At 36.7% G+C, this 27,411-nt stretch overlaps 1 pseudogene; it reads left to right on the top strand.

Moving 5' to 3' along the window:
• Positions 1–23,722: 23,722 nt before the first annotated feature.
• Positions 23,723–26,529, top strand: LOC107839287 (annotated as a pseudogene).
• Positions 26,530–27,411: the final 882 nt, after the last annotated feature.

A 27,411-nucleotide genomic window follows, 5' to 3' on the forward strand; every position in this document is an offset into this window, starting at 1 on the left:
ATTGATATATTATAATTGCCAAAATTTTGTTTGGTCTGATTAAAATCTTAGAAGATTGGAAGGAAAAAATAGTTTCTTCTCATCCAACGTTACTAGCTTCATGTTTATCTCTAGGACTACTCGGTAGTACAATATTATCATGTTTTTTTGGTGCACTGGAAATCAAATATTAAGAGGATTAACTTAGCTAAATCGCGAATTGTGTTGAAGGCTAGTAACCATAGCATAGTTTGTTAAATTACAATCTTGAGTTGTTAAGCCTTTTATATCTTGTTTGGTCTATCTCTGTGAGTGACAGTGTACTTGGGTCAAGTATGATTTGGGATGATAAATGTTAAGTTGAATCTTATTTGTTCTCATCTTTTATTTTCGTCTTTGTTTTTCTCAAGAATTGTCATAGATATCATGCTAATACCTAGTCTACATTGAATGGTCTACCACTGGCTTAACTTGGTCCATTATATTCCATTAACAGCAGGATCTTACTTTAACATTCCCTTTTTGATCCTAAGTAGGAATAATTTGAATTAGAAGTTGGGGTTTAGCTGAGTTGTTTAGTTCCCAGGATTACTTTAACGTTTTAGTTAAGTTGTTTGGTTTTCTCTTTGGCTTTGTGTGAAATATGGGATCATTTAGGTAATATATATATATATATATATATATATATATATATATATATATATATCTTACGACTGTTCTATGTGCCAAATACCTACCTCCCCAGTTTCTTTTTATGGCGATATTGAGTTGTTTCACATTTACCTGCTATATTTCCTTTTTCTTTTTTCTTTCGCAATCGGTCGCATATTAATGTCTTTCTTTATTTTTGCTTTGCATGAAAATCCCATTCGGAGTCCGAATGGAATTCCCTTCCTGAGCATCTCTAAGTGGCCAGTGAGGCCCCTCTCTTCGAGTCAAACTTTGAGGGAAATTTTCAAAGTCGATCATGTGACATGCCGAACGCAAAGAATCGAAAGAAGAGAATGGGGTGAAAGTCATATGTTAGAAGCGGATAAGAGAAAAAAGTTTCATTTGTTTTATTTAGGGTTGTCTTTAATTATTTCATTTATTTATCCATTCATTTATTCGGGCCACGAAGCCAAAATTGTATTTAATACAGGTGGAGCAAGGTTCGAGTGAAAAAGCTCGAAAACATAGAATTAGGACAGGTGGAAGACGGGCCGAAAGCCCAACATCTAGACTAGGACAGGTTGATGGTTTGGACTTAAAATCCTAAATCACTACTTCTCCCTTTTTCCATTTTCCTTTTTCTTACTTGTTTTTACGTGCTTCTTGCGAACCTAGTTAAATCCCTAACTAAGTCGCTAAAAATTGATTTTGAAAAAACTTTTCCCTAACCAATCTTTCCTCCAATAAATCTATTTTCCAAAGTTAGTCAAAAACGATTTTCAAACAGTCCGGATAACCACAAGTTAGTGGATGTTTTAGGTGCCTAACACCTTCCTAAAACGTTAATAAGAACCGCTTACTCAGAATCTCTTAACTTAAATGATTTTTCTATTTTGGATCGTTTAAAGTAACTCTCTAAAGGTTTTCTTAATCCCCTTTCAAAATTAAGTGGCGACTCTCTTTCAAAAGTCAAAATTTCTTCGTAAAACAGAAATTACGACTCTACTGGGGATCTTCAACTAGGTTCTAACCAAATGTTTGATTTCATCTTTTGATTAACTGTTTATGTATTTATCTGTTTCGATTCTTTAAATATTAACTATCGCATCTCATGGCATATTCCTGCATTATTTAAACTGTTCTGGGGTTTTGTGGATGTCCCGGCCTCTGTTGTTTAATTCCAAAAATATGTTGGAAATACGAAAGGCTTATTAGCACGTGAGTCATTTGACGCTGTTCGTATTTTCAAACTCAAGTTGTCCGCTTGAGAACCAGTGTTCAAATCCACTCTAGACACTGAGAATAGAAAGAAACCAAAATCCTATTTTAGGCATGACCCTAGGACGACCCAGTACTCGAGCGGGGTTTGGGCCTATTAGAAAACCCGCTCTGCGTCTATTGACCCCGAGTCAATTACAGATGAATCATATTTATGTGATGAAAAAAATACATGTTTTTCTAAATTCAATCCATTATCCTTTGGGGTCGGGGGAAGGCTTATCTTTGTCTGCTTTCATGTAGGATATGGCTCAACTACATTCCCATGAAAAGTTCAAGATGGTTACTAAACCTGACGATTTCTTGAAACTATGGTGGGACCACATGAGTGCATAAGTGAAAAAGATTATTAGAACACACATTGGGCATCTTCCTTCTTTGATCGAGATGGACGCTTGACTCGAAATGATCCATGTACTAACAACCTTTTGGGGTGATCAGAATATGGTATTTCACTTCGGGGATGTTGAATTGACTCCTACCATTGAAGAGGAATTGATTTGTTATGAGAGTACGGAAATATGTTTTAAGAGAAGGGAAACACCTGATAAGAACATTTTAGTCCCGGTTATGTGGGATCGTCAAAAGATCAAGGAGGTATTTTTAACTGATGACGACACCTGGCTAGGAGAATCTGATGAAGCAAATATCACTTTTCGTGAGTTGTATCGTCGGTTCGGAAGATTCAATGCTTTTCACAAATTGGGACATAAATTTGAGTCAGAAGCAAAATGGAAAGAGACGAGAGCCTTTGCGTTTGCGGTAGGCCTACTTGGAACCATAGTGTTCCCACAGGGGGAAAATGGCACAATTCATCTGAGGTTTATCTCAGTGACCCATGCACTCTTCTTTGGAAGGGAGTACAATTCTAAAAAGGTATTCTATAACTTAGCTCCCATGATTGTCGCCAACATATATCGAGCTTTGGGAAGATATCAAGTCGAGAATCGTTTCTTTCAAGGCTGCAACCTTATATTACAATGGTGGATGATGATACATTTGGTGAAAAATCCTAGAATGACACAACCTGACCACAAAACAAGGTGGAATCTGCTAGAATCGCACAATATGTGGTTGTTTTTACACAAATTCAAAAGGGAAGCATCTCATGAATTTTGGTTTAAGACTCTTGGAGAATTAAGAGATAATGATGTCCAAAGGTCCATTAACTATTTTTATTCAGGGAAATACATTATTCGAGGAGGTGAGTGGCCTTTTCTAGTGCTCTCGGGTCTCAGGGGAACCCTTCCCTACAATCCTGGCCGAGTTCTTAGGCAATTTGAGATCAAGCAGGAGACGCCTCAAATCGATTCTATGCTCAGATTCTTCACCGAATATGATTGAAGTGAGCCCCCGCTCAAAGACTACATGATAAACGGGTAGAGAAGGAGAAGGTGGACGAAAGTCTCTTTCCGTATAGGGTATGAACCTGAAGTCAGTGACACTTATAAAGAAAGGTTAAAAAAGAGCCTCACCGGAGCATTGATTCCGGGGCCGAACGTGCCCACTCGAGCCGTGGATGTAGAATTCGAGCATCAGATCCAACTCCACAAACTTCAGGATGAGTTTCAGAAAAGTGAAATCGCGCACCGACAAATGCATGTAGAAGAGGCTTTAACAATACGTGTGTCGAGGGAAGAGTTAAAAAGAGCTAGGCAAGAGGCTAATAATTCTAGGTAGTGTTTAATAAATTTGGAAGATAGCATGGCCTCTCATCTCGATAGTATAGGAAATATGACTTACGACAGCAAGGCACAATTATGCGGGAGTCATCTTATCATCAATAGGTATCAAATAGAACAGGAGGTAAACAAGGCAAAGAAGGCAAAGGCTGACGAAGGAGCCTCCGATAGCTAGTTTTTCTATTTCCCCAGCGCGGGAACTTATCTTCTTTCATGTTATTTCCTTTTTTCCCCTAAAGATTGTATCCCTCTTTTGTTATCTTTTATAGGCATTTATGACCTTTTTCGTGTCTATATAAGTTGGGGGTTAATGGATTGACTTCGAGGAAGCATATATTTTCTTCAAAAATCGTTAGGGCTGAACCCTTGGCTCAAAAAGGGTCACCCCAGCTAGGATATGCGATATTATAATGTTTTTGTGTGATATAACTATTTTATGTGCTTATGTACGTTTGTTTGGATCAAAGGCAAGTTTATCCACAATGTCCTATGGATGAATTTAGCTATGACTCAAACAACTCTATGTGGTTATTTCCTGTCAAATATTTTGCATTACTTATCACATACGAAAACTAACACATCTGCCTTTGAGTTGTTTTACTTTACAGATAATAGAAATTACTCCGTGTTGATATAAGCTGGCAAAACATCCATACTTCACCCGATTGAAGGCGCACAAAATCCCATCCTCTGACCATCATTCAAAAATGACAGAAAATGATGAAGAAAGCGCACTGACTATCCGGGACAATGTGATAGCGGAACAGAATGAGATAATTGCGGAACTTGCAAGAAAGTTAGAAATGCTTCAGGAAGAAAAACATCGCACTCGGGATTTGGCAAACTTGACCATCACCGTCAATGCTCCCACTCTGGGAGGAAATGGGACTCCACTCCAAATTCCTCCCCTTAGCACCCCTACTCTTGGGCATCAACCAAATAACGTATCGTCCGTCTCCGCTCCCTCATTTGTCCAAAATACCAATCATGAAAATAACCCAAACGCCTATCATCCGTATAATCCATCTCTGACCCCACAAAACCCGTCTACGAATCCATTCACAAATCTTCAAAACCTATTTTCAAATCAATAAAATGCATTCCCAAATCCGCAAGATTCACTCTCAAACCCACAAAATACATCAAACCTACCTTCGAATCCCCCAAATTTATTTCCAAATCCACAAAATCCTTCTCGGATTCTGCCAAACTACTCGCAAAGTCCGCAAACCTTCCCAATTTCTTAAACGCCCTCCCCACTTACCAACCAAATTCCTTTCATCCACAAAATCAAGCCTCCCTTCCAAATCCCCCTCAGGCCATCGTATCCCCTGATATCTATGAACCCTTTTCTAATCTCGAGATAGACCATTACGAGGAGAAGGAGAAAGAGTAGAGGACCGAGCATAAAAGGAATTTGCTAGCTATAAAGGAAGAGATCATGAGGATCTAAGTTTGAAATATTTGACGATATCGAAAACCCAATGGCCCATCTGAGAAGGTACTGTGAGCAACTGGTAGGGATAGGGAAAAATGAGGCGTTGTTGATGCGCCTATTCAGTCAAAGTTTAATTGGCGAAGCCTTATAATGGTTCATGTCTCAGGAGACGAAAAGATGGACTAGATGGAAAGCATTAGCCAAGGGTTTCCTTGACAGGTTCGCATTAAACATTGAAATAGTCCCTGATCGATATTCACTAGATCGGATCAAACAGAAGAATGATGAAAGTTTTCGAGACTATGCTTTTCGATGGAGGAAAGAAGCTGTCAAAGTGCAAACTCCCATGTCTGAGGAAGAAATGGTATCCATATTCTCTCCCATGTCTGGGGCTGCCATGTTTTCAAAGAAGAAAAAAGAAGATGTAGGCGCGATTTCTGCTTATCCTATTGCAAAAACAAAAAGGAATATCAACTCTATGAATGTTTTCTCTTCTCCGCCGTCACTAAACCTTAAACATGTATTCTATGTCCACCCCCAATACCAAGCTCCACAGCCAAATATCTCTCCCCAATACCAAGCTCCACTCCCAAACCTCCAATCCCAATACCAAGCTCCATAGCCAAATATCTTTCCCCAATATCCAGTTCTATATCCAAATTATCAGTCTCATTTCCAATCCACCACTCCAAATAACCAAACAAATTTCCAAGCACCTCCAAATTATCACCAAGTACCTCCTACTGTAAATCAAAGCCATTATAACCCTCCACGTCTAAACCACAAAAAGAAACCTCCCCGAAACTTCACCTCACTAGCTGAAAGTCGTACCCAATTGTTTGAAAGATCAAAAAATACTGGTCATTTGCAACCAATACAACCTAGGCCTGTCAATCCCAACTCTCAATTTTTTAATGTAAGTCAACATTGCGCCTATTATTCAGGAGCAGTGGGGCACAGTACTGAGGATTGTATCTACCTGAAACATAGGATCCAAGATTTAATCAATCAAAAGATCATCACAATCCAGTCGCCTACACCAAATATTAACAATAATCCATTGCCTAACCATGGGGGACCTACAGTTAACATGATTGAAATAGAGGGCGAATGGGCATCTGGCAAGACCATTACCATGGTGAACTCCGAAAGCACAAAAAGATGAAAGAAGTAGAAAAGATAAAGAGGGTTATAGCTGCCTTAAGTGTCAACGAGAAAGCCCCATTTATAGTGATGACAGCTCTAAGTCAGGTGCACCCTCCCCCATCAAGGAAGGAATTCATTGTACATATCGCTGCTTTCCAAGGGATGACACGGTCAGGACGATGCTATATCCTTGAGGAATTGAAGAATAAAAAGGATTCACAGAAAAGGCCAATCACTGAAGGAGAGGCTGAAAAATTTTGAAGGCGTATGCAACCAAAAGATTACTCAATTGTGAAACATTTAGAGAAGACACCAACCCAAATCTCTGTATTGGCACTATTAATGAGTTCGCAATACCAGTGACAAGCTTTATCGAAGGTCTTAGATGAAGCGTATGTTCCTGCAGTTACGAGTGTTGAGAACCTAACTGCAATTATAGGAAACATTATGGGGAATCATTGCATATCATTCAGTGATGAAGAGTTGCCCTTTGAAGGAGCGATGCACAACAAAGCCCTGCATGTCACTGTCATTTACCGAGATTATGCGATTAATCAGGTATTAATAGATGACGGATCTGGTATGAATATTTTCCCCTTCTCTACGTTGGTTCAAGTGGGCTATGATCTGGGGAAAATTTGTCAAAGCCACGTAAATGTGAGAGAATTCGATGGAGAGCAGAGAGATACCATAGGAGAAATTGATTTGTACATCCAAATGGGACCTGCTGAGTTCAAAACTAAGTTTCATGTTATGGATATCCATCCTAGCTACAACTTGCTCTTGAGAAGACCATGGATACATGGTGCGGTCACCTCTTCATTAATTATTGAAGTTCATTTGGAAGGGTCATGAAGTAGTCATCCAAGGAGAAAAAAGTCAAGCGGATCGTCCCAATAGTTATGTACCGGTGATTAAAGATGTTCCAAAAGGTAGCAATTTTTATACAGTGGAAATTGTAAATGCTGTGGACAGGGATCAATGTCCAAAGTGCCAATGCCTTCTGCCTACAAAATGATTGTGACGGTGATGTTAAGAAATGGGTTCGAACCTGATCGAGGTTTGGGTAAGGATCTACAAGGAATTATCGAGCCTATTGTAATCCCAGAGAATGGCTCTAAGTATGGGTTAGGATATCAGCCTACCAAGAAGGATAGGGTAGAGGATGAGTCAGAGAAGGGTTTGTTTAGGCCCTTGCCACTCCTGTTCCAGTTATTTCCTGTGAGAGAGGTGTTAGATGATAATGGTATTGGGGATGGGATAGGAGATTTGTTCGAGGGATACAATGCTGTCCCAGAAGATTTCCCAAAGTCCAGCGGGGTGAAGCAGATTGCGCCAGGGGAGGCCTTGCAAAACTGGACCTCCACTCCAATCATAACCCATCGTCTGTCGTGGTAGATGAAAGGGCAATTACTAATATTTTTAAAAATTGGTGATGATCTGGAGGAGGCCCCGCGATTCACCTTTTATATATTGAAACTTTCTTTTCGTATTTTACTACTTTCAAAAAGGCATGGACTTATATTTGCGCAAGTCATGAGCCATGGTTTTGTAATTATCTCTCAAATTTCAATGAAAAGAACTTCATTTATATAGAAAATTCTATTATTTCTAAGACACTCCTAGTCATATATTTTGTTATTATCTTGTTATCATCTAACTTGGTTTGTTTGTCCCTTACAGTAACAACAACTTAAACTCTGCCAATGTCATGTCATGTCAAAGTTTAAACAAACAAAATAAAGGGAACGATGATGATTGGAAGGACGATGATGAGGAAAAATTAGTTGAAGATATGGAGGAGTTTGAGAATCGGGGAAAAACCAACCTGGAGGAAACTGAAACAGTCAACCTGGGAGATCACTATAAAATCAAGGAGACAAGTGTCAGTGTCCACCTGGCGGCGGCACAAAGAAGAGAGCTCATCCACCTGTTACGAGAATACATTGAAGTGTTTGCTTAGTCCTATGATGATATACCAGGGTTGAGCACCAGCATTGTGTCACATAAGTTGCCAATAAATCCTGAGTTTGATCCAGTCAAGCAAAAAATGCGAAAGTTCAAACCAGAATTAATTCTAAAGATCAAGGAAGAAGTGACGAAACAAATCCAGTCTAAGGTCGTGGAAGTCACAAAATATCCGACATGGCTAGCCAACATTGTCCTAGTGGCAAAGAAGGATAACAAGATTTGAATTTGTGTTGACTATAGAGACTTGAATAGAGCCAGTCCTAAAGATAATTTTCCGTTGTTCGACATCCATATCCTCATTGATAATTGTGCAAAGCATGAAATACAATCTTTCGTTGATTGTTTGCTGGCTATCATCAGATATTGATGGATAAGGAAGATGCAGAGAAGACGACTTTTCTTATACCTTGGGTAATGCCGTTTGGTCTCAAGAATGCGGGTGCAACATATATGAGGGCTATGACGATGATTTTTCATGATATGATCCATAAAGAGATTGAGGTGTACGTGAATAATGTAATTATCAAATCCCACGAGGGTTCGGATCATCTGACCCATTTGGAAAAAAATTTCAACAGATTAAGAAAGTACAGTTTGAAGTTAAATCCTGCTAAGTGTGCTTTTGGTGTGCCATCAAGGAAATTGCTGGGATTCAAAGTCAGCAGAAGAGACATAGAGCTAGACCCTTTCAAAATCAAGACAATTCAGGACTTGCCACCGCTGAAGACCAAGAAGGAAGTTATGAGTTTCATGGGTCGTTTGAATTATATTAGCAGGTTCATCGTTCAGTCAATAGTCATATGCGAGCCAATTCTCAAGATGTTAAAGTAACATGCATTGAACAAGTGGACAGAAGAATGGCAGAAAGCTGTTGACTGCATCAAGGAATATTTGTCTGCACCGCCGATTTTAGCGCCGCCAAGAGAAGGAATTCCATTGTTACTTTACTTGTCAGTCTCAGAAAATGCTTTTGGGTATGTCCTCGGGCAAAATAATGAGATCGGTAGGAAAGAGAAGGCCATTTACTACTTGAGTAAAAAGTTCACGCCATATGAAGCCCGTTACACTTTTGTAGAAAGGACATGTTGTGCTTTGACTTGGGCAACACAAAAGTTGAGGAATTATCTATCGTCCTACACAACGTACCTCATCTCGAGAATGGATCCATTGAAGTATATATTTCAGAAGGCCATGCCTACAGAGAAGCTAGCCAAATGGCAAATGTTGCTGAGCGAGTTTGACATTGTGTATGTAACCCAAAAGTCAATTAAGGGGCAAGCCTTAGCAGATCATTTGGCAGAGAATCCGGTTGATGAGGAATATGAGCCACTTCGAACTTACTTCCCAGATGAGGAAATTTTATTCGTGGGAGAAGACATTACAGAAATTACCCTGGATGGAGGCTATTTTTTTATGGGGCGGTCAACTTTAAAGGTTCAGGAATCGAAGCAGTTTTGGTGTCAGAAATGGGCCAGCATTATCTGGTAACTGCTAAGTTGCGTTTCCCATGCACCAATAACATAGCTGAATATGAGGCTTGCATCCTGGGTCTCAAATTGGCACTTGATATGGGTGTTCATGAATTGTTAGTCATCGGGGATTCAAATTTGTTGATTCACCAGGTATGGGAAGAATGGGCGGTAAAATACCCCAAGATTACACCTTATGTGGAGCTGGTGCAAGAATTATGCGAAAGATTCAAAGAAGTTGATTTCAGACATATCCCTCGGATACAAAACAAATTTGTGGATGCTTTGGCCACTATATCTTCCATGATTCAGCACCCAGATCATAGTTATATTGATCCTTTAGAAATAATCTTGAAGGAGCAAACCACGCATTATGCGCACATGGAAGAGGAGCCTGATGGAAAGCCTTGGTATTATGACATTAAGAGGTATTTGCAATCTGGAATATATCCTGAAAAGGCCAGTAACAGCCAAAAAAAGACAATCCGGCATTTGGAAAAGAACTACTTTCCAAGTGAGGAATTTCTGTTTAGGAGGACTCCTAATTTAGGATTCCTAAGATGCGTCGATACTGCGGAAGCCAATAAATTGATAAAAGAGGTACACACTGGAGTTTATGGGCCCCACATGAATTGGTTTGCCCTTGCCAGAAAGATCCTGAGAACCGGTTACTTTTGGATAATATGGAAAATGATTGTGGAAAGTATGTGCAGAAATGTCAAAAATGTTAGATACACGGAGATTTGATTCGAATGCCTCCACATGAGCTTCATGCAATGAATTCGCCTTGGCCTTTCGTAGCTTGGGGCATGGATGTTATCGGACCGGCAAAGCCATCAGTATCGAATGGACATAGGTTTATTTTGGTTGCCATCGATTACTTTACTAAGTGGGTTGAAGCTGCTTCATACAGAGCCGTCACTAAGAAAGTGGTTGCAGATGTCATCAGGAATAACCTGATTTGCTGATTCAGAGTGCCAGAATCAATCATTATGGATAATGGGGCCAACTTGAACAATCACTTGATGAATGAAATTTGTGATCAGTTCAAAATCATGCATCGCAACTCGACTGCATATCGTCCTCAAATGAATAGAGCCGTGGAAGCTGCCAACAAGAATATTAAGAAGATCTTGAGAAAGATGGTTGAAAATGATAGATCATGGCATGAGATGTTACCTTACGCCTTGCTAGGGTATCGTACGATGGTTCAAACCTCCACCGGGACAACTCCATATCTATTGGTTTATGGAAATGAAGTGGAGATACCTACTGAAGTTGAAATACCTTCCTTAAGGATTATCCAAGAAGTCAGACTAAGTAACGAAGAATGGGTTCGTGCTCGCTATGAACAACTCATGTTGATTGATGAAAAGAGAATGATCGTTGTATGCTATGGTCAGATGTAATGATCGTTGTATGCCATGGTCAGATGTATCAACACAGGATGGTTCGTGCCTTTAACAAGAAGGTGAGAGCTCAAATATTTGAAGTGGGGCAACTGGTTCTCAAACGAATATTCTCTCACCTAGAGGAGTACAAGGGCAAGTTCGCTCCAAACTGGTAGGGGCCATACATAGTTCGTAAGGTACTATCTGGAGGAGCTCTGATTTTTTCTGAGATGGATGGCACAGAGTGGACCAAACCAATCAATTCTGATGCGGTAAAGAGATATTATGTTTGAAGGACGTTATAGTTTTTGTCTTTCTTAAGTTAATTTACTTGTATTCGCGTTCATTGTAATTTTGTTTTCTAGTATGTAACTGCCTAGAATCTTTTCCCTTTATGTACGAACTATGTTTGACCTGAATTCCCAAGAAAAGGATACGTATGCGGCCTATGTCGGCTTCGGTCAACCCCTTAGGATAATCTATCCTTTCCCTTTATGTATGAACTACGTGATGACCTGAATTCCCAATAAAAGGGATACACAGGCGACCCATGTCGGCTTCGATCAACCCATTAATTTCTTTTGTATATCCCTAGCGTAGTTCTGAACTACATTTGACCTGATTCCTGCTTCAACGGGATACGTAGGCGCCCCAACGGCTCGGTCATATAACCCTAGGAAATAAAAATTAGGGCAGAATTTTTTAGAAGGAATCTCGAAAATTCACAAGAGAAGATTGACATCCAACAAAGAGAATGAAGATCAGCAAAGATTTCAGATCCACTCGAGTTGGTATCATCTCAAACAACTCTAAACTGGGGTAGAAATTTTGAGGGAAGACCTCAAAATTTCCATCAGATGCTGGAACATATTTCAAATTCCCCCAGCACCAGAGATTAAGGTCAAGCTTTTAAAGTAGTCAGCTGCGACAAAGTCTAGGCAAGCTCAATTTCTTGTTATGATAGAACTACTTGAAGAAAATCTCCAACAATGATCATGAGCTTTGGAAATCACCCGTCAGATATAGCCAAAACCACGAGGAAGACGTTCATTGAGCTAGTACATGACATGATTGGCAGAGATTTTCTAAAGTTTTACAGAAGCTTTCAAAATTATTTTCTAAAAATTAAGACTATTTTCAAAAAAATCTTACAACTCACTTATGTAGTACTTTCCTAGATATCACTAGGGATGGAGTGTCAGGATGGAAGTCCCAACATGGCAGAATACCCAAGAGATGGCAAGCAGCAAATCAAGGATCGAAGAAGGTCAACACAAAGTAATTTTATTCAAACTAATCATATTTCTGTGGATGCAGGGATCAATACACGAAAGTGAGGGTCTCTTTAAAAAATCCCCAAGAAAATTGGGAGCCACAACAGAGCATTAATATCCAAGAACGGTATTTTAGGGTAGCCCTAAAAATAGGTTTAATACCCATTTATTGAGGACCTTCTGATTTGTCCATCTCATTTCTTGAGATTATGGGCGACAAACAAAAACGCCTTGCCTTCTTCACAAACATTGTATTTAGAATTTTCCTAAAAATACTCTCTAGTAAAAGCAACTTTGTGTCTACTAATCGTCTACCTTGAGTACAGGTACATGTAGAAAGCAAGGCGCTGACAAATGAAGTCAGGTAAAATTACTTTAAAATTTTCCAAGAGGGCCATTAAATATCATTGCCGCAAGGGCCATTGCATATCATTGCCGCAAGGGCCATTACATATCATTGCCACAAGGGCCATTACATATCATTTCCGCAAGGGCAATTGCACATCATTGCCGCAAGGGTCATCACATATCATTGCCGCAAGGGCCATTGCATATCATTTCCAAGAGGGCCATCTCATACCATCGCCCAAGAAGGCTATTCATATATCTGTTGACACGTGAGACACAACACTGGCATCGAGGATATCATCAACATTCATATATCTGTTGACATATGAGACACAACGCTGGCCTCGAGGATATTATCAACATTCAAATATCTGTTGACACGTGAGACGCAACACTGGCGTCGAGGATATCATCAGCAATATATCTGTTGACATGTAAAACACAACGCTGGCATCAAGGATATCATCATCATTCAATATCTGTTAACGCGCTAGATACAATGCTGGTATCGAGGATATCATCAGCATTCAATATATCTATTGACACGCAAGACACAACGCTAGCGTCGAGTATATCATCATCATTTTATATCTGTTGACACACAAGACATAAATAATAGAATCAAGGATATCTCATCATTTTATGAATCAGCATCTAAATGCATCGAGAGCACACGATTTGAAGAGATGCCTTTAAGTCACTATCTAAGGATGAATGATATATAAGATTTCCTAGAAATTGACAATTTGAGGGTCATTTATAAGTCATATTATTTGAAATAGGATAGTGTGCAAGATCACCTATGAGTTGATAGCCTGTAGGTCATCCGTAATCCACAACATCCTAATCGGATAGTTTGCAACATTTCCCAAAAATCGATAGTTTAAAGGTTATCCATAAGTCGCAACTAAATCCTTATCGGAGAATATGCAAGATTATCTAAATGATACGTCCAAGGGTTCTCTATAAGTCACGTCATATCCAAGATTGATTATGTGCAGGATTACCCAAAGACTAACAATTTGAGAGATTATTTATACGTCATATTGTATCCAAGGTCGGAAATGTGCAGGAACACCTGAAAGCTAGCAATTAGAGAGATTTCTGTAAGCCATCTCTTATCGAAAGTTGGATAATGTGCAGGATTACCTAAAAGCTAGAAATTCAAAGGATGTCTGAAAGTCGTCTTGTATCCAACGTCAAATAATGCTCAAGATTATCCAAAGATTGACAATTCAAGGGAAATTTATAAATCGATCATCGGCTATAACCGAAGAGGTTATCATTACACATACAACAAGTGATATAGGTAACCAAAAGGGTTGCCACACTAGCACAAGATTACACGGTCGTAGGGACCATTCTGCATGAAGTATCGTCGGTGTCCAAGGGCTACCCACTTTAAAGATATATTCAATCAAAAAATATCGTAGTTATACAACAACCAAGAGCATTTTTGTGTTTGTTGTTGCCAGTTATTTCATTCCAAACAGGTACATGAAGAGATGACTCTGTTTTCAGGCCGCAACTCATGTGGAGATATCGTAAAATACTACCTACCTCTTTCGTGAATTATGTTAGCACTAACAATTTTGTTTGAGATATTGTCGAGAGCATCCGAGAGGATGAAAATATCAAATCAAACCCACAGGTGTGGATGACTCCAAAACGGACGCAGCACAACGTGGAACTCTTTCTTAGCAGCAAAACGGAACATAGTCTAAAGAGGGACGTCAAACTCTTTGGACGCGAGCTAAATGATGATCATCACCACCACCTAACCACACCTCTATTTGAAAGCCTGTGGGTATTTTGGATATTCCGGTCTCAGCTTTACCTCTAGGATATTTTCTTAACTCATACCGAGGGGAGCTTTCTCTTTCTTTCAAATTCGGGTGACAACACACTTAGAGTTTTGGAAACTATGTCTGGGTAAGTTCTTATTTATCGGTGTAAAGGATACCACACTCATTACTAAGAGGTTAAAAGCTTCTTTTCCACAATTTGATTAGCTTGTCACTCATTTCGAGCCAAAGATGGTCAGAAATAAAAGACTATCTTTTCTATCGATTGAGTCAAACTACAAGCAGTATGATTCCCTAAAATCTTGGGGATATGTAGGCTAGGATCTATGTAGAAAAATCAACTGCATTCCAACCTCCCCCCTAATCTCTTTATTCCCCAGTTTCTCGGTTCTATCAGAAACTCTAAAACCATGATAATTGGTGAATTTTCTAAAAAATCATGCTTTAAATCAAGGTTTATGAGCTACAAGTGGCCTGAATTCTCATGCAACCTGAGATATGTAGGAAACCTGATACCGAGGTTCGACCATAACCCCATGAAACCCGTGTAAAAGCCAACCTCTTATGGATCCGAATTTGTGGTCGGACAAAAATTAGGAACGTCAACCTCCCTTTGCACAGGGTTACTTGCATCCACCCTACCCAAAGGGAGGGGGCAGTTGTTGACACCTAATTTTTTCCCTCAACGACTAAATTTAATTCCGGGTTTATTCGATTTTTAATAAAATTACAATATTTACTTTACCGAATAAAGAAACTTTTCAAAATATTTACTGGGGTAATTTCCTCATTTTAAGTAGTGATTATATACTATCGTATTTGATTATACGAAATTATATATTTTTGTTACTTAGATACCTATTTTTTTATATATGTAAAATATTTTTATATATGTAAAATATCGAATTTTAATCAAGGTTTGTCTTGAAATAATTTTAAAATGGTTGAATATTCTTCTAAATAAGGTTATTCTTAAACTTAGTTTATTTGGAAAATACATGGTTGATTTTATTAGATCAAGAAGCTCGGATTTGAGTGAGGTATTTATTTGTATCGAATTTCGATTAATTTGGGCCAATCTATTAAATTTGGCTATAATCGAAATCAAATCGACCTCGATTGTAATGCAATTGGCTAATTGATTTTCAATTTGGCTAAAATTTAAATGGATTTATTTGACTCTTAATTCAATTGGGATTATTTGTTAAATAACCCTAATTTCAGCCTATTCTTTATCTTTAATCACCGGCCCAAAACAAAACAATATCAGCCCCATTCCAATTACCGACCTAGGCCCAGTTATTCATTCAATTTCAATGGCCCAACCTCAATTAAACCTCTCAGCCACCTTTCTCTTCCCTAGCCCAGTCCAATAAAAGTCGCGACCCGGGTCCAATCCACCCTTATCTTCTTATCCACAGCCATCAACACCATCCAATGCACAATAACAGCGTACAACCAAACGCAACATCGATAACCCGACCAGCTCCAACCCATTTTCTTCTCCTCTTCGTCATCACGTGCTTTCCCATGCGCTCTAGTACGAAGAGGGATGCGGTCCTTTTAGAAAACAAGCTAGGTGGCGTCCCCAAAAAGCTAGCTCCATGAGTTTAGGGATTATTGGTACGATTTCATATGTATGCGGCTGATTTCCATTGGTTTGAAGTAATATTCTTTTCTCCCCAATTCTGATTGGTCCACAATTCGAATTTATCCGAGAAAAGTTTCAAAATCCGTATGAGTTATTGGTGAAAACGTTATCTTAAGTCAAATTTCAAATTCTTTACTCAAATCCATAGTTTACCCCTAATTGGTTTTCTATATAAGAACTCATTTTGGGTCATTAGAAGGGGGGCTTTTTTTGGGGGGGAGGGGGGGAAGATTTTGAGAGAGAGAAAACATTCTTGGTCTGAAAAGGGCTCAAAGTTTCTGGGTCTGGGCAAGAGGTAAATGTTTTGAGGATTTTTGATTCAAAGTTTGAGGTTAGAGATTCTGAAGGGCTTGAGAAATTTTCATTGAAAAAAAAAAGGAGATAAATTCTGGGGGTTTGGAATTTGGGGTTCGAAAATTTTTCTGAGGAAAATTAGGAGAAATTTTTGGGTTGAAAATTTGGTGGTCGACGTCGCGAGATTCCGATAATGACAATTTTGCTGATAGCACATCGTCCCGTTTTGCTGCCCCGAAGGAGGTAAACATCCTTTTGTCCCTTTTAATTTCATTGTATTCTCATTACCCCTTTTTTTCAAACAATCAGTTAACTGCCTAGTCGTGATTATGATAGCTTTGGATTTGTTTGTTGTAGATGCCTCGTTGATCATAGGAATCTGTTTAAAGTGATTGAAGTTATGTCGAGTGACGAGCCAATATTGTTACGGCTTTACTTTCATTGAAAACTTTGTAGCTTCTGGTTTGATGGATGGTTGTTTCATGTTCTGCTCTCCTTGCTGACTTTATTATTTTTTGGGGGGGTTTGAAAGTTGCTGATTATTTCAAGTTCATATGGTTAAGTGGTTGTGTTTGTCTGTTTTCCTTAGTATAAATCTGAATATGTATTCCGGAACTCTTCTCTTTTGATTCATTATCCCAAGCGCAATGTCCCCAAATTTACTTTGTTGGTATCCAACTTGTTATTATGGCCTGATTCGTTCTCCTTCTAGCATAATGTTTCCACATTGATCTCAGTATGTTAGCTGTTGAATGTTCCAGTAGCCTTACCTTTGATTTAAGACTTTGATGATGGTTTGGTTAACCTGCTAAAAGGCTATCTCCTAACTCTCGATCTTGAAAGTCGAACGAGATAGCAGGCATACATCTCTGGGTTGTATTTCATTTGTGTATATCAAGACTTTAAATTTGGACTTCCATTTTTCTTTTGAATCTACCCCCGATATGGGATCAAGTAAAAGGGGTAAATGAGGTTGTGTTTTGTGACTGTTAGGCGTTAGAATATGATTGTTTGGAAAGAATTAGCTCAATGTTGTCATTTAAGTGTTTTCCTAATGAGATATTGTTTGTCTCGTGGTCGGGTGCGATTAATATATTATAATTGCCAAAATTTTGTTTGGTCTGATTAAAATCTTAGAAGATTGGAAGGAAAAATAGCTTCTTCTCATCCAACGTTACTAGCTTCATGTTTATCTCTAGGACTAGTCGGTAGTACGATATTATCATGTTTTTTTTGGTGCACTGGAAATCAGCTATTAAGAGGATTAACTTAGCTAAATCGCGAATTGTGTTGAAGGCTAGTAACCATAACATAGTTTGTTAAATTACAATCTTGAGTTGTTAAGCCTTTTATATCTTTCTTGGTCTATCTCTGTCAGTGTCAACCTCAAAATGACAGTGTACTTGAGTCAAGTCTGATTTGGGATGATAATTGTTAAGTTGAATCTTATTTGTTCTCATCTTTTATTTTCGTCTTTGTTTTCTCATGAATTGTCATAGATATCACTACTTCTCCCCTTTTTCCTTTTCCTTTTTCTTACTTGTTATTACGTGTTTCTTAAGAACCTAGTTAAATCCCTAACTAAGTCGCAAAAAATTGATTTTGATAAAACTTTTTCCTAACCAATCTTTCCTCCAATAAATCGATTTTCCAAAGTTAGTCAAAGACGATTTTCAAACAGTCCGGATAACCTCAAGTTAGCGGACGTTTTAGGTACCTAACACCTTCCTAAAAAGTTAATAAGAACCGCTTACTCAGAATCTCTTAACTTAAATGATTTTTCTATTTTGGATCGTTTGAAGTAACTCTGTAAAGGTTTTCTTAATTTCTTTTCAAAATTAAGTGGCGACTCTCTTTCAAAAGTCAAAATTTCTCTGCAAAACAGTGATAATTGATTTGAACCTAGTGTTATGAAATGAAAAAGACAAGAAAAAAATTAAACAAAAATTGAATGATAACTCTTGATATTGATCTTTTCATTGATTCAAATAGAAGAGTACATCTCGATTTATAAGAAATTAAATAAAATAAATAAGAAAAATATGATATTTTTCTTATAACTATTAGACTAAATATTCTGCAATTAATAAGCCTAGACTTAAAAGAAAGTAAATAATGTAAAATATTGTTAGACTAAAAAAGAGAAATAAAAATATTCTACTATTAATGAAAACCATAAAATAGAAGAAAAGTAAATCTCAACATCTAACACCTAGAATTCAACTATTGAAAATCTCACACATGTTGTTCTCAACCACATCACACCTGCTATAGTCTTTAAAAAAAGTACTACACCATGCCTCTTTCTTATACTTGAGCAAATCTTTCATAATTTCATCACTCAACTCACTCATTTCATTAAGTTTTTATCACAAATACACTTCAAATGATGTCCTTGCAACTTGCCAAAAAATTTTCTTCCTTTCTTTACCTCTCCAAACCTGTTTCCAGTTGGCTTATATATGTCTAGCACACAATCTATACTCAGCATTTGACAGTAGATTAGTAAGTGCCAAATAAAGACCTATCAAACCAAGTAAAACAGTAGTTAAACATTAAGTACTATAGCAAACTAAAAAAATATATAACTTAAAAATATGAAACATCATACCTTCTGTATATCAATCATCACTGTCAATCTTTCACCTTCATTTTCTTTAAGTTCCAAATCATGGGTGATACACCTAAGAAACCAAGAACATGTGTCCTTGATTTCATTAACAACTACTGTTCATGCTACAAGGTACATTTGATTATTTTCATCTTTAAAAATGCAAAATAACAGGATATCATTACATACGCGCTTGAGAAAGGCACCATCTAAATCAATTATTCTTCTACAGTCTTTTTCTATCCATTTTTTAAGGCCCCAAGACAAATGTAAATGCCCATAAACACCTCTTTTTCTGGAATTAAATTCTTGGATGTCCTAATAGATACAATGGTACCATGATTGGTGGTCTTCAACTGTTCAGCATAATCATACCACCTAGCAAACTCTTTCATAAAGTCACCAAAATTTTCATTCATAACTTTGATTTTTGCCTTTCTACAGTTTATTTACCTACCATACAATCCATAGCCCTTTCTTAAAAGAGCTTGAATCTGATGCAATTTTATTAAAGGACCATTCATAATTCTGTCCTTATAATGCTTACTAATCCACCAAGGATTACGCAACTTATTTCTTGTCCTTTTAGAACACTTCTGGATAGAAAAGTAAGTCTTCACACTAAATTTTTTTGTGTTATCAAGGCTTTCAAGAATAACCTAAGGACAACCTTTATGCTTACACTTTGCCCGTACCCTTTCGTTCTCATTAGGTTTCCACTTAAAGTTCACACCTTTATTAATAGAGTAAGTCTGCAATGTCTCTCTAAACTTAACACAATTAAAAAAAATCATATATATAACCGAAAAAATACCTTCTTTTCAATTTTATCAAAGTAGATCTTGATAGATGAAATTTTAGGTGGTGAATCTATCACTTCATCATCAACAACAGGATCTCCTTCCTCTTCACTAATATCATTATCCGGATCTGAACTATCAAAATAAAGGTCATCCCTACCAAGTTTACCTTTATATCTAGCCCCTTTATTCTTACAAATGTCCTCAAAATCCGCATCTATACCTACTGGTTCAAATGGTATCTCATCTAGATTCACCCTATCAGCCTTTTGTTTAGCTTTTTTTTTAATGTTCGAGTGCCTAGCTTGAAACAACTCTTCATTCAAATTACTCAAATCATCAATATTTTCATCAAAATTATAAAGTGAATCACCATCACTGTCACTGATATCTAAATCTACTTCAGAATCAGATATTTGAAGATGGTATGTGGAGAAGTCATTAACTTGACCTTTCTATAATTCTTCTGAAGAAAGCTTAGCTTTTCTTTTGTCTGTCCTAGAAGACTAATTTTCATTTATATACTCATTTTCATTCCAATCCAATGATTGAGGTGAAGACACATCAGCCTTATCAGTTTCAAAATGGGCTGTCACAACTCTATTGCAAAGTAGTAATAATGGTAGAGTGGCTGCCGCATCAGCCCTAAACATACTAGATTTTTTTTATTTTCGAGATTAATTTTTTGAAAATTTCAACCTTATTTTCATCATCAACAAGTAAAGATTCATTAATTTGGTGAACAACATATACATCAACAAAATCTCTAGCTTTTAAACCGTTGATAAATCTTAAAACATCAACATCACTATTTAACATGTAATAACAACTCTTTTTATTAACTCTACATCTAAAGGTTCAACTTTTTTCACACTTAGGGTGTGTTTGGTATGAAGGAAAATGTTTTTCATGGAAAATATTTTCCCGGAAAACAAGTTGGTTTCTTACTTGTTTTTTTTTATGTTTGGTCAGTGAGTAGAAAATATTTTTCGAAAAATATTTTCTAGTGTTTGGTTGGTGAATGGAAAAATATTTTTCAGAAAATAAATTTTAGTGTTTAGCTAAAGAGTAAAAATATATCTTAGAAAAATTATTTTTGACTCTGAAAAATAATTTTTTTTTTTTATGGTGTGATCGATATGAAGGAGGAAAATATTTTCTAGAAAAATAAGTTGTTTCTTACTTATATTCTTGTGTTCGTTATGCAAATTGGTAAGTATATGTTTTCTAAAAGTATTTGTGTATATTTAACAAAAACAATGAGAACGAATAGGATAAAAAAGGTGGGATAAGAAAAAAAAATTTGAATTTATTTTTTAAAAAGTAGATTAAAAGAATTAATTTTTTTAGGAAGGGGGATTGGTAGGGGGGTTGGGGTTGTCAAAATAGGTAGTAGGGGTGGGGTAAGAAAAATATTATAATTTAAAAAAAACAAATTAATTTTTATTAGGGGATGGGGGTCGGGTTGGGGGGGTAAGAAAAAAGTTTGAATTCTCTTGAAAAAATTAAATATTTTTTGGAGGGAGTCGGTGTTTGTGTTTTGGGGTAGGGATGAGATAAGAAATAAAATGTGAAATGTTTTTTTAGTGGGGGTGGTAGGAGGTGGAGGTCGGGGTAGGGGAGTGAGGGTGAGGTAAGGAAAAAACTAAAAAAATTTAAAAAATTTAATTCTCTTTAGGAGGGAGGGGGAGGGGGAGGGGGAGGGAGGTGGTAGGGGTTGGGGGGTCGGGGAGGGGGTAAGAAAAATGTTTGAATTTTTTTAAAAGAAATTAAATTTTTTTAGAGGGGAGGAGAGAAGGGGGGAGGGGGGGGGGTTACGGGTTTGGATTTTGGGTAGGGGATGAGGTAAGAAAAAATCTGAAATATTTATTTTGGATGGGGTAGTAGGGTGTGTGGTGGGGTGTGGGGTAAGAGATTGGGGGTCGGAGTAGGGTGGGTGATTTTGAGAGTTGTACGAACATTTCAACTTAAGAGTGAGGTTGAAAGAAAGTTTTGAAAAATGTTTTCCTTACTTTTTGAAAGGAAGTCATTTTCCTTAGATTTGAGGAAATAAGTTGATTTGGAAAACATTTTTCAAAACGCTTAAGACAACCAAACATGAAAAAATTGAAAAATATTTTCTGAAAAATGTTTCCCTTCATACCAAACACACCCTTAATTTCAGTGTTAACTTATGAAACAATATTATATGAAGCTCATTTACATCAACTTTAATTTCTTCATAATCACAAATTTCATGTGCATACCTTAGAAGGATCTGACCAAAAAAAAAAAATCATAGGTGAATTGAAGTGTTACTATTGTATCTATTTAGTTACAAAGCATGTACAATGACAAGATAAACATATACAATTAGTCAATTATGCAGCACGCCCTAATTTTTAAAGAAAAATAAATGAAAAAAATCAATTCTTATTTTACCAAAAAAAATTCTACAATCTAAACGAAATGACAAATTATGTCATTGAAGACACAAAACAACTACATATGTGTCTAGGAGCATTAGACAATAAATAAAAAAAAAAACACAAAATGCCTAAAATTTTCGATCCCAATTTTGATTTTACCCATAAAAAATTCTAAAATCTAATTAAAATAACAAAACATGTCATTGAAGGCACAAAACTGCTATATATAGGTCTAATAGAAGCATTAAACATGAAAAAAATACAAAAGCCCCCAAAAAATCAGCCATAATTTTAATTTTACGAACAAATTCTAAATTTTAATTCAAATCGCAAAACATGTCATTGAAGATATATCACTACTACATATACTATCTACAACATGATAGATCAAAAACAGAGAAAAACCACAAAAAATTGAAGAAAAAATTTGTGAATCGCGAAAAATTCTAAAACCTCAAAAACGAACCCCATTAACTCGAACAAAACCTTGAAACAAACTCCAAAATTCAAGAACTAGCACAAAAATTTAAAAACTTATACTGATTGTAATAACCATCGACAATAATCGAGCAAAATCAGTTTAGTAAAAAATTAAAATAGGAACGAAGGGACAAAGTGTACAATGGTTTGAAATGGCCTAGAAATTAGGTGTCCCTTAAGCTTTTATAGCTTGTACACATAATATCATACGTGATAATTATTTTTAAAATTTTTAATAATATATCTGTGTTTGTGCAACACGTTCAAATTAATAGACTAAAAATTTTTTAAAAAATTATTTTAAATGGGTTCAAGGGTTTAGATAACAAAAATATAAGTAAAAGTATTCATTTTACAAATCAAGACAAGTAAAAGAGTTCACGAGATCATTTCGCCTTTTTACAATGAGCGATTGTTGTGAATTGAGTTTTTACTCTAAATATATTTTGCTTCTTCTCTAAACCAGTATCCCTTTAAAATTCAAGTTCATTTTGGATTATTAAAGCTTGAAGCCGATGAGGAGCCATGATCGGAGCCTGTCAATAAAATTAATGGTTTAAATCAAACTTTAATAAGAGGTAAATTAATGGTTTAAAATCAAACTTTAATAAGAGGCTTTAAAAATATATAGACATACATACAGAAATAATAATATCTTAATATTTGATAACTATTTAATGATATCATTCTCATTTTATTCTTAATGAGTGTCACTTATTAAAAAAAAGATAATTAAAAAGTAAAAATTAAAATAACTTTAAAAGGAATAATTCTATAAACTTTACAAGATCATCACTTATTTTTTTTAATTTTATGTTCGATTAAATAGCACACATAAAATAAAAGGAAGATTGTCATAATAATTTGGAGTTATATTTTTTTGTTGTTGCACGTTAGTTATTTTTTAGTTTAAAGGGATTATTTTACCTTAATCAGAGGTCGAGGATTCAATTCTGAGTATGAAGAAAACTCTGTTGGGAGCACTGCCACCTTAATGGATCTGCAACGCACGATTCGAATCAGTACGACACCGGATGAAAAACCAAATTAAAAAAAAAAAAAAAAAAAGCTTTTTGACGGTGCCGCCGATCTAGTGGGCTTGCTTTATCAACTTCATGGCTACTGTGACAATCAAAATAGTGGAAGATAAAAAATGTTGGTGACAATGAGACAGGCGAGGCAGAAAACTAGAACCCTCTTCAATCATCCTTCATATGGATATGCCAAATCCATCACCAACAAGAATACCCTTTTTTTCTATCTATATTACTCCACCATTACTCCTCCTCCTCCTCCTACCACAAAGTCAAAGTCAATTCTGCATATCCATATCCCTTGTTACCTCCTCCACTTTCTTCTTCTAATGCTTTATCAGGTTTCGAATTGCAGCCCAAACATGACGTTTTATCATTTAAAGAGTGGTTTGCGACCAGAAAAAAACCCAGTTTTTGATCGGATCTTTGAGATATTACGCACCCAAGATGATATTACAGCTGATATTGCATTGTCTCGATTCAACCTTAGACTCACCGAGGCGTGGTCCTTCACGTGTTGAATTATGACAAGAACATGGTTTCGATTGGGCGGGTCGACAACCGGGTTTTCATCATACTCGTTCTACTTTTTATGCCATTTTCAAGATTTTATCGAAAGCTAAGTTGACGTCTTTGATGGTTGAGTTCTTGGACAATTATATGAAGCAAAGGTATTTCCATAAAGCTCGTTTTTACAAGACTCTGGTAATTGGGTGGTGCAGTGGCAGGCAAGCCCGACCTTGCACTCCAACTGTTTGGTAGAATGCGGTTTCAGGGTGTTGATTTGGATGCATTTGCCCATCATGTTTTACTTAATGCTTTGGCGGAGGATGGTTTCTATGATGGTTTTGAAGCAGATTAAATTTAGAGGTTTCGAGGGTGAGATAACACATGCGATATTTGTTAAGAGTCTTTGCCAGCAAACGGAGCTCGATAGAGCTGAGGAGTATCTTAGAGGGTTGTTGAGAAATGGAGGGGTAGGATTGAGTAGTGGGATTGTGGTGGCTAATCTTGTTGATGCTTTATGTAAAAATAAGCACTTCACAAGAGCTGCAAGTTTGGTGCAGGATTTTAGGGAGTCTGGTTTGGTTCCAATGGAACAGGCATATGGTGTGTGGATTAAGGATCTTGCTCAGGCTGGGGATCTAAAAGTGAGGCACTTGAATTTTTGAAAGGCAAGAAAAAACTGGCTGATGGGTATGTTCCTGATGTTTTTCGCTATAACATCTTAGTGTATCGGCTTTTAAGAGAAAACAGGCTAGAGGAGGTTTATGACTTGTTAATGGACATGAAGGATCAAGATATAATACCTGATGACGTTACCATGAATGTAACTTTGTGCTTCTTCTGTAAGGTGGGGATGGCAGATGTTGCCCGGGAGTTGTATGACTCGAGAGCAGAATTTGGCCTCTCTGTAAGTAGTATGACCTATAACTATCTTATAAATAATCAATTAGGTGATGCGAGTGTTGATGAAGCGTACATCGTGTTGAAGAACGCCATTCAACAAGGTCATTTCCCTGGTAGGAGGACATTTTCAAATATTGCTGATGCTCTTTGCCGAGAAGGGAAGCTTGATAGAGTGAAAGAGTTGGTTCTTGCTTCTCTAGACCGGAATTGCATGCCCAGTGACTCAACCTAAACAAGTTCATATCAGCCTTATGTAGGGCCAGCAGGGTGGAAGATGCATTCTTGGTACATGGAGAGCTCAGCAGATTGGATAAGGTTACTAGCAAGACTACAGATTGGTGGCTTTAACAAGTCAAGTAGGGGAGATATTGCAGCGAGATTGTTAATAGAAATGCAAGAAAAAGTGTATAGTCCAGACCGGCGATTATACAGGGAGGTTATTTGCTGTTTATGTCAAATGGATGATCCAGAAAAGTTATTTTACAGTTTATTAGAGGTTCAGTTGTCTCGGCGTGAACCTAATTGCCCTGTTTGTAATTACTTCATTGATGGAGCTGGTCATGCTTGAAAACTTGACCTGGCCAGAGATGTATATGAAATGATGAAGAGAAATGGTATCACGCCAGATTTGCATTCTGACATTTTAATGTTGCAAAGTTACTTAAAAGCCGGAAAAAATTGCTGATGCTTTAAATTTCTTTCGTGACTTGTCCAATATAAGAAGTCTAGGAAGAAAACTTTGGAACACCATGATTGTTGGGCTTTGTAAAGCTAACAAGCCCGAAAATGCATGGAACATGTTCTGAGAGATGAGGTCAACTCATTTGAAGCCAAGTATGGAATGTTACGAGGAACTTGTTAAATTGCTTTGCTCGCGGAGAAATTATTATAAGGCGCTATTCTTCTGGTCGAAGACTTGATGCAAGTTGGTCGTCGGGCTTCATCCTTCATTGGCAATGTACTTTTGTTACACTCGTTACAAACTCAAAGAGTCTTTAGTGCTTGGATGCACTCAAGAGACTTGCACAATACGAAGGATCAAAGCTTAGCACTAGGTGATCTGATCAAGACTTTCTCTGGTGGTGGTAATAGTAGTCTGGGGAGTGATATTTTGCAAGTTGAAGAAGTGATTCGACAATGTTTTCCTCTTGACGTCTACACTTACAATTTGTTGTTGAGGAAACTAACCATAAGTGAAATGGATGTTGCTTGCGATTACTTTGAGAGATTCTGCAATAAAGGATATGAGCCAAATCGATGGACTTATGATATCTAAAGTTGGCCGGTTTTCTGAGGCTAGAAGATGGATGGTATGAAATGTTCCGCAAAGGTTATATGATCTGACTGAAGCTACCAAGACATTTGTTTAAAACGTATTTCAAGTGAAGCTGAAATCATATTATTTACAATTAAAAATTTTGAAAGCCTAAAACATACTAGCCTTACCCCAACTACATGCATATAAAAAGGGAATTAAAATAGAAATAATTATTTAGCCTTTTATAATGCCTGGCTATGTTATGCAAAGGTGTAACTCGTCTAAAAGCAGATGGCTGGAAGAAAGCATGTCGACCATCAGTTGTTTGCTCACTCATGTTTCTAGTAAATAGTAATTTATAAGTTTTAGCTAAAAATCATTTGAAAAAAAAAAAAACAATTTCCATACGATAATGAGTATCACGCTATACAAAATTCAATTACCATACAGTGTTTGATATTACTTATTATACGAGGAGAGTTTGAATTTCATCATACTATTATAGAGCCTTTTAAAATTTTTAGAACTCCAAATATTTAAGTGTTTTTAGGTAAGATGTCCTTGTTCAAATATTTTTCTTCATCAGTAGTAGCTAAAACTTAATATTTAGGGTAATTTTCATAAATTTCTAACAGTTTAGTATCTAATTACATAAATTTTTTATTGTTTTCATATTTACGTATAATTTTAATTTTTCATTCATTGTTGCGATATATAGCTAAATTCGTGATACATAAGTATTTATACATAAGTATCAATACATTCTAGCTTTGTACCTAGTCGTTAATAGAGTAATGTATCGTGATCCTAAATAATATATCACAATCCTAAGTAATGTATTCGGTTAATTTAAAATTCTGATTTTTTGTATTTTTCAGAAAGTAGAGATAAGATGTAATTAGGTACTAAATAGTTGGAGTTTATGAAAATTACCCATAATAACTAGCACATTATAGGAAGAATAGCTAATGCAAATTTTGATAATTGCTTGGACAAATACTACGTTTTTCATTCCTTATTCCCTCTAGTCCTC

This window comes from Capsicum annuum, chromosome 8 (assembly GCF_002878395.1).
Source record: "Capsicum annuum cultivar UCD-10X-F1 chromosome 8, UCD10Xv1.1, whole genome shotgun sequence".
Lineage (NCBI taxonomy): Eukaryota > Viridiplantae > Streptophyta > Magnoliopsida > Solanales > Solanaceae > Capsicum > Capsicum annuum.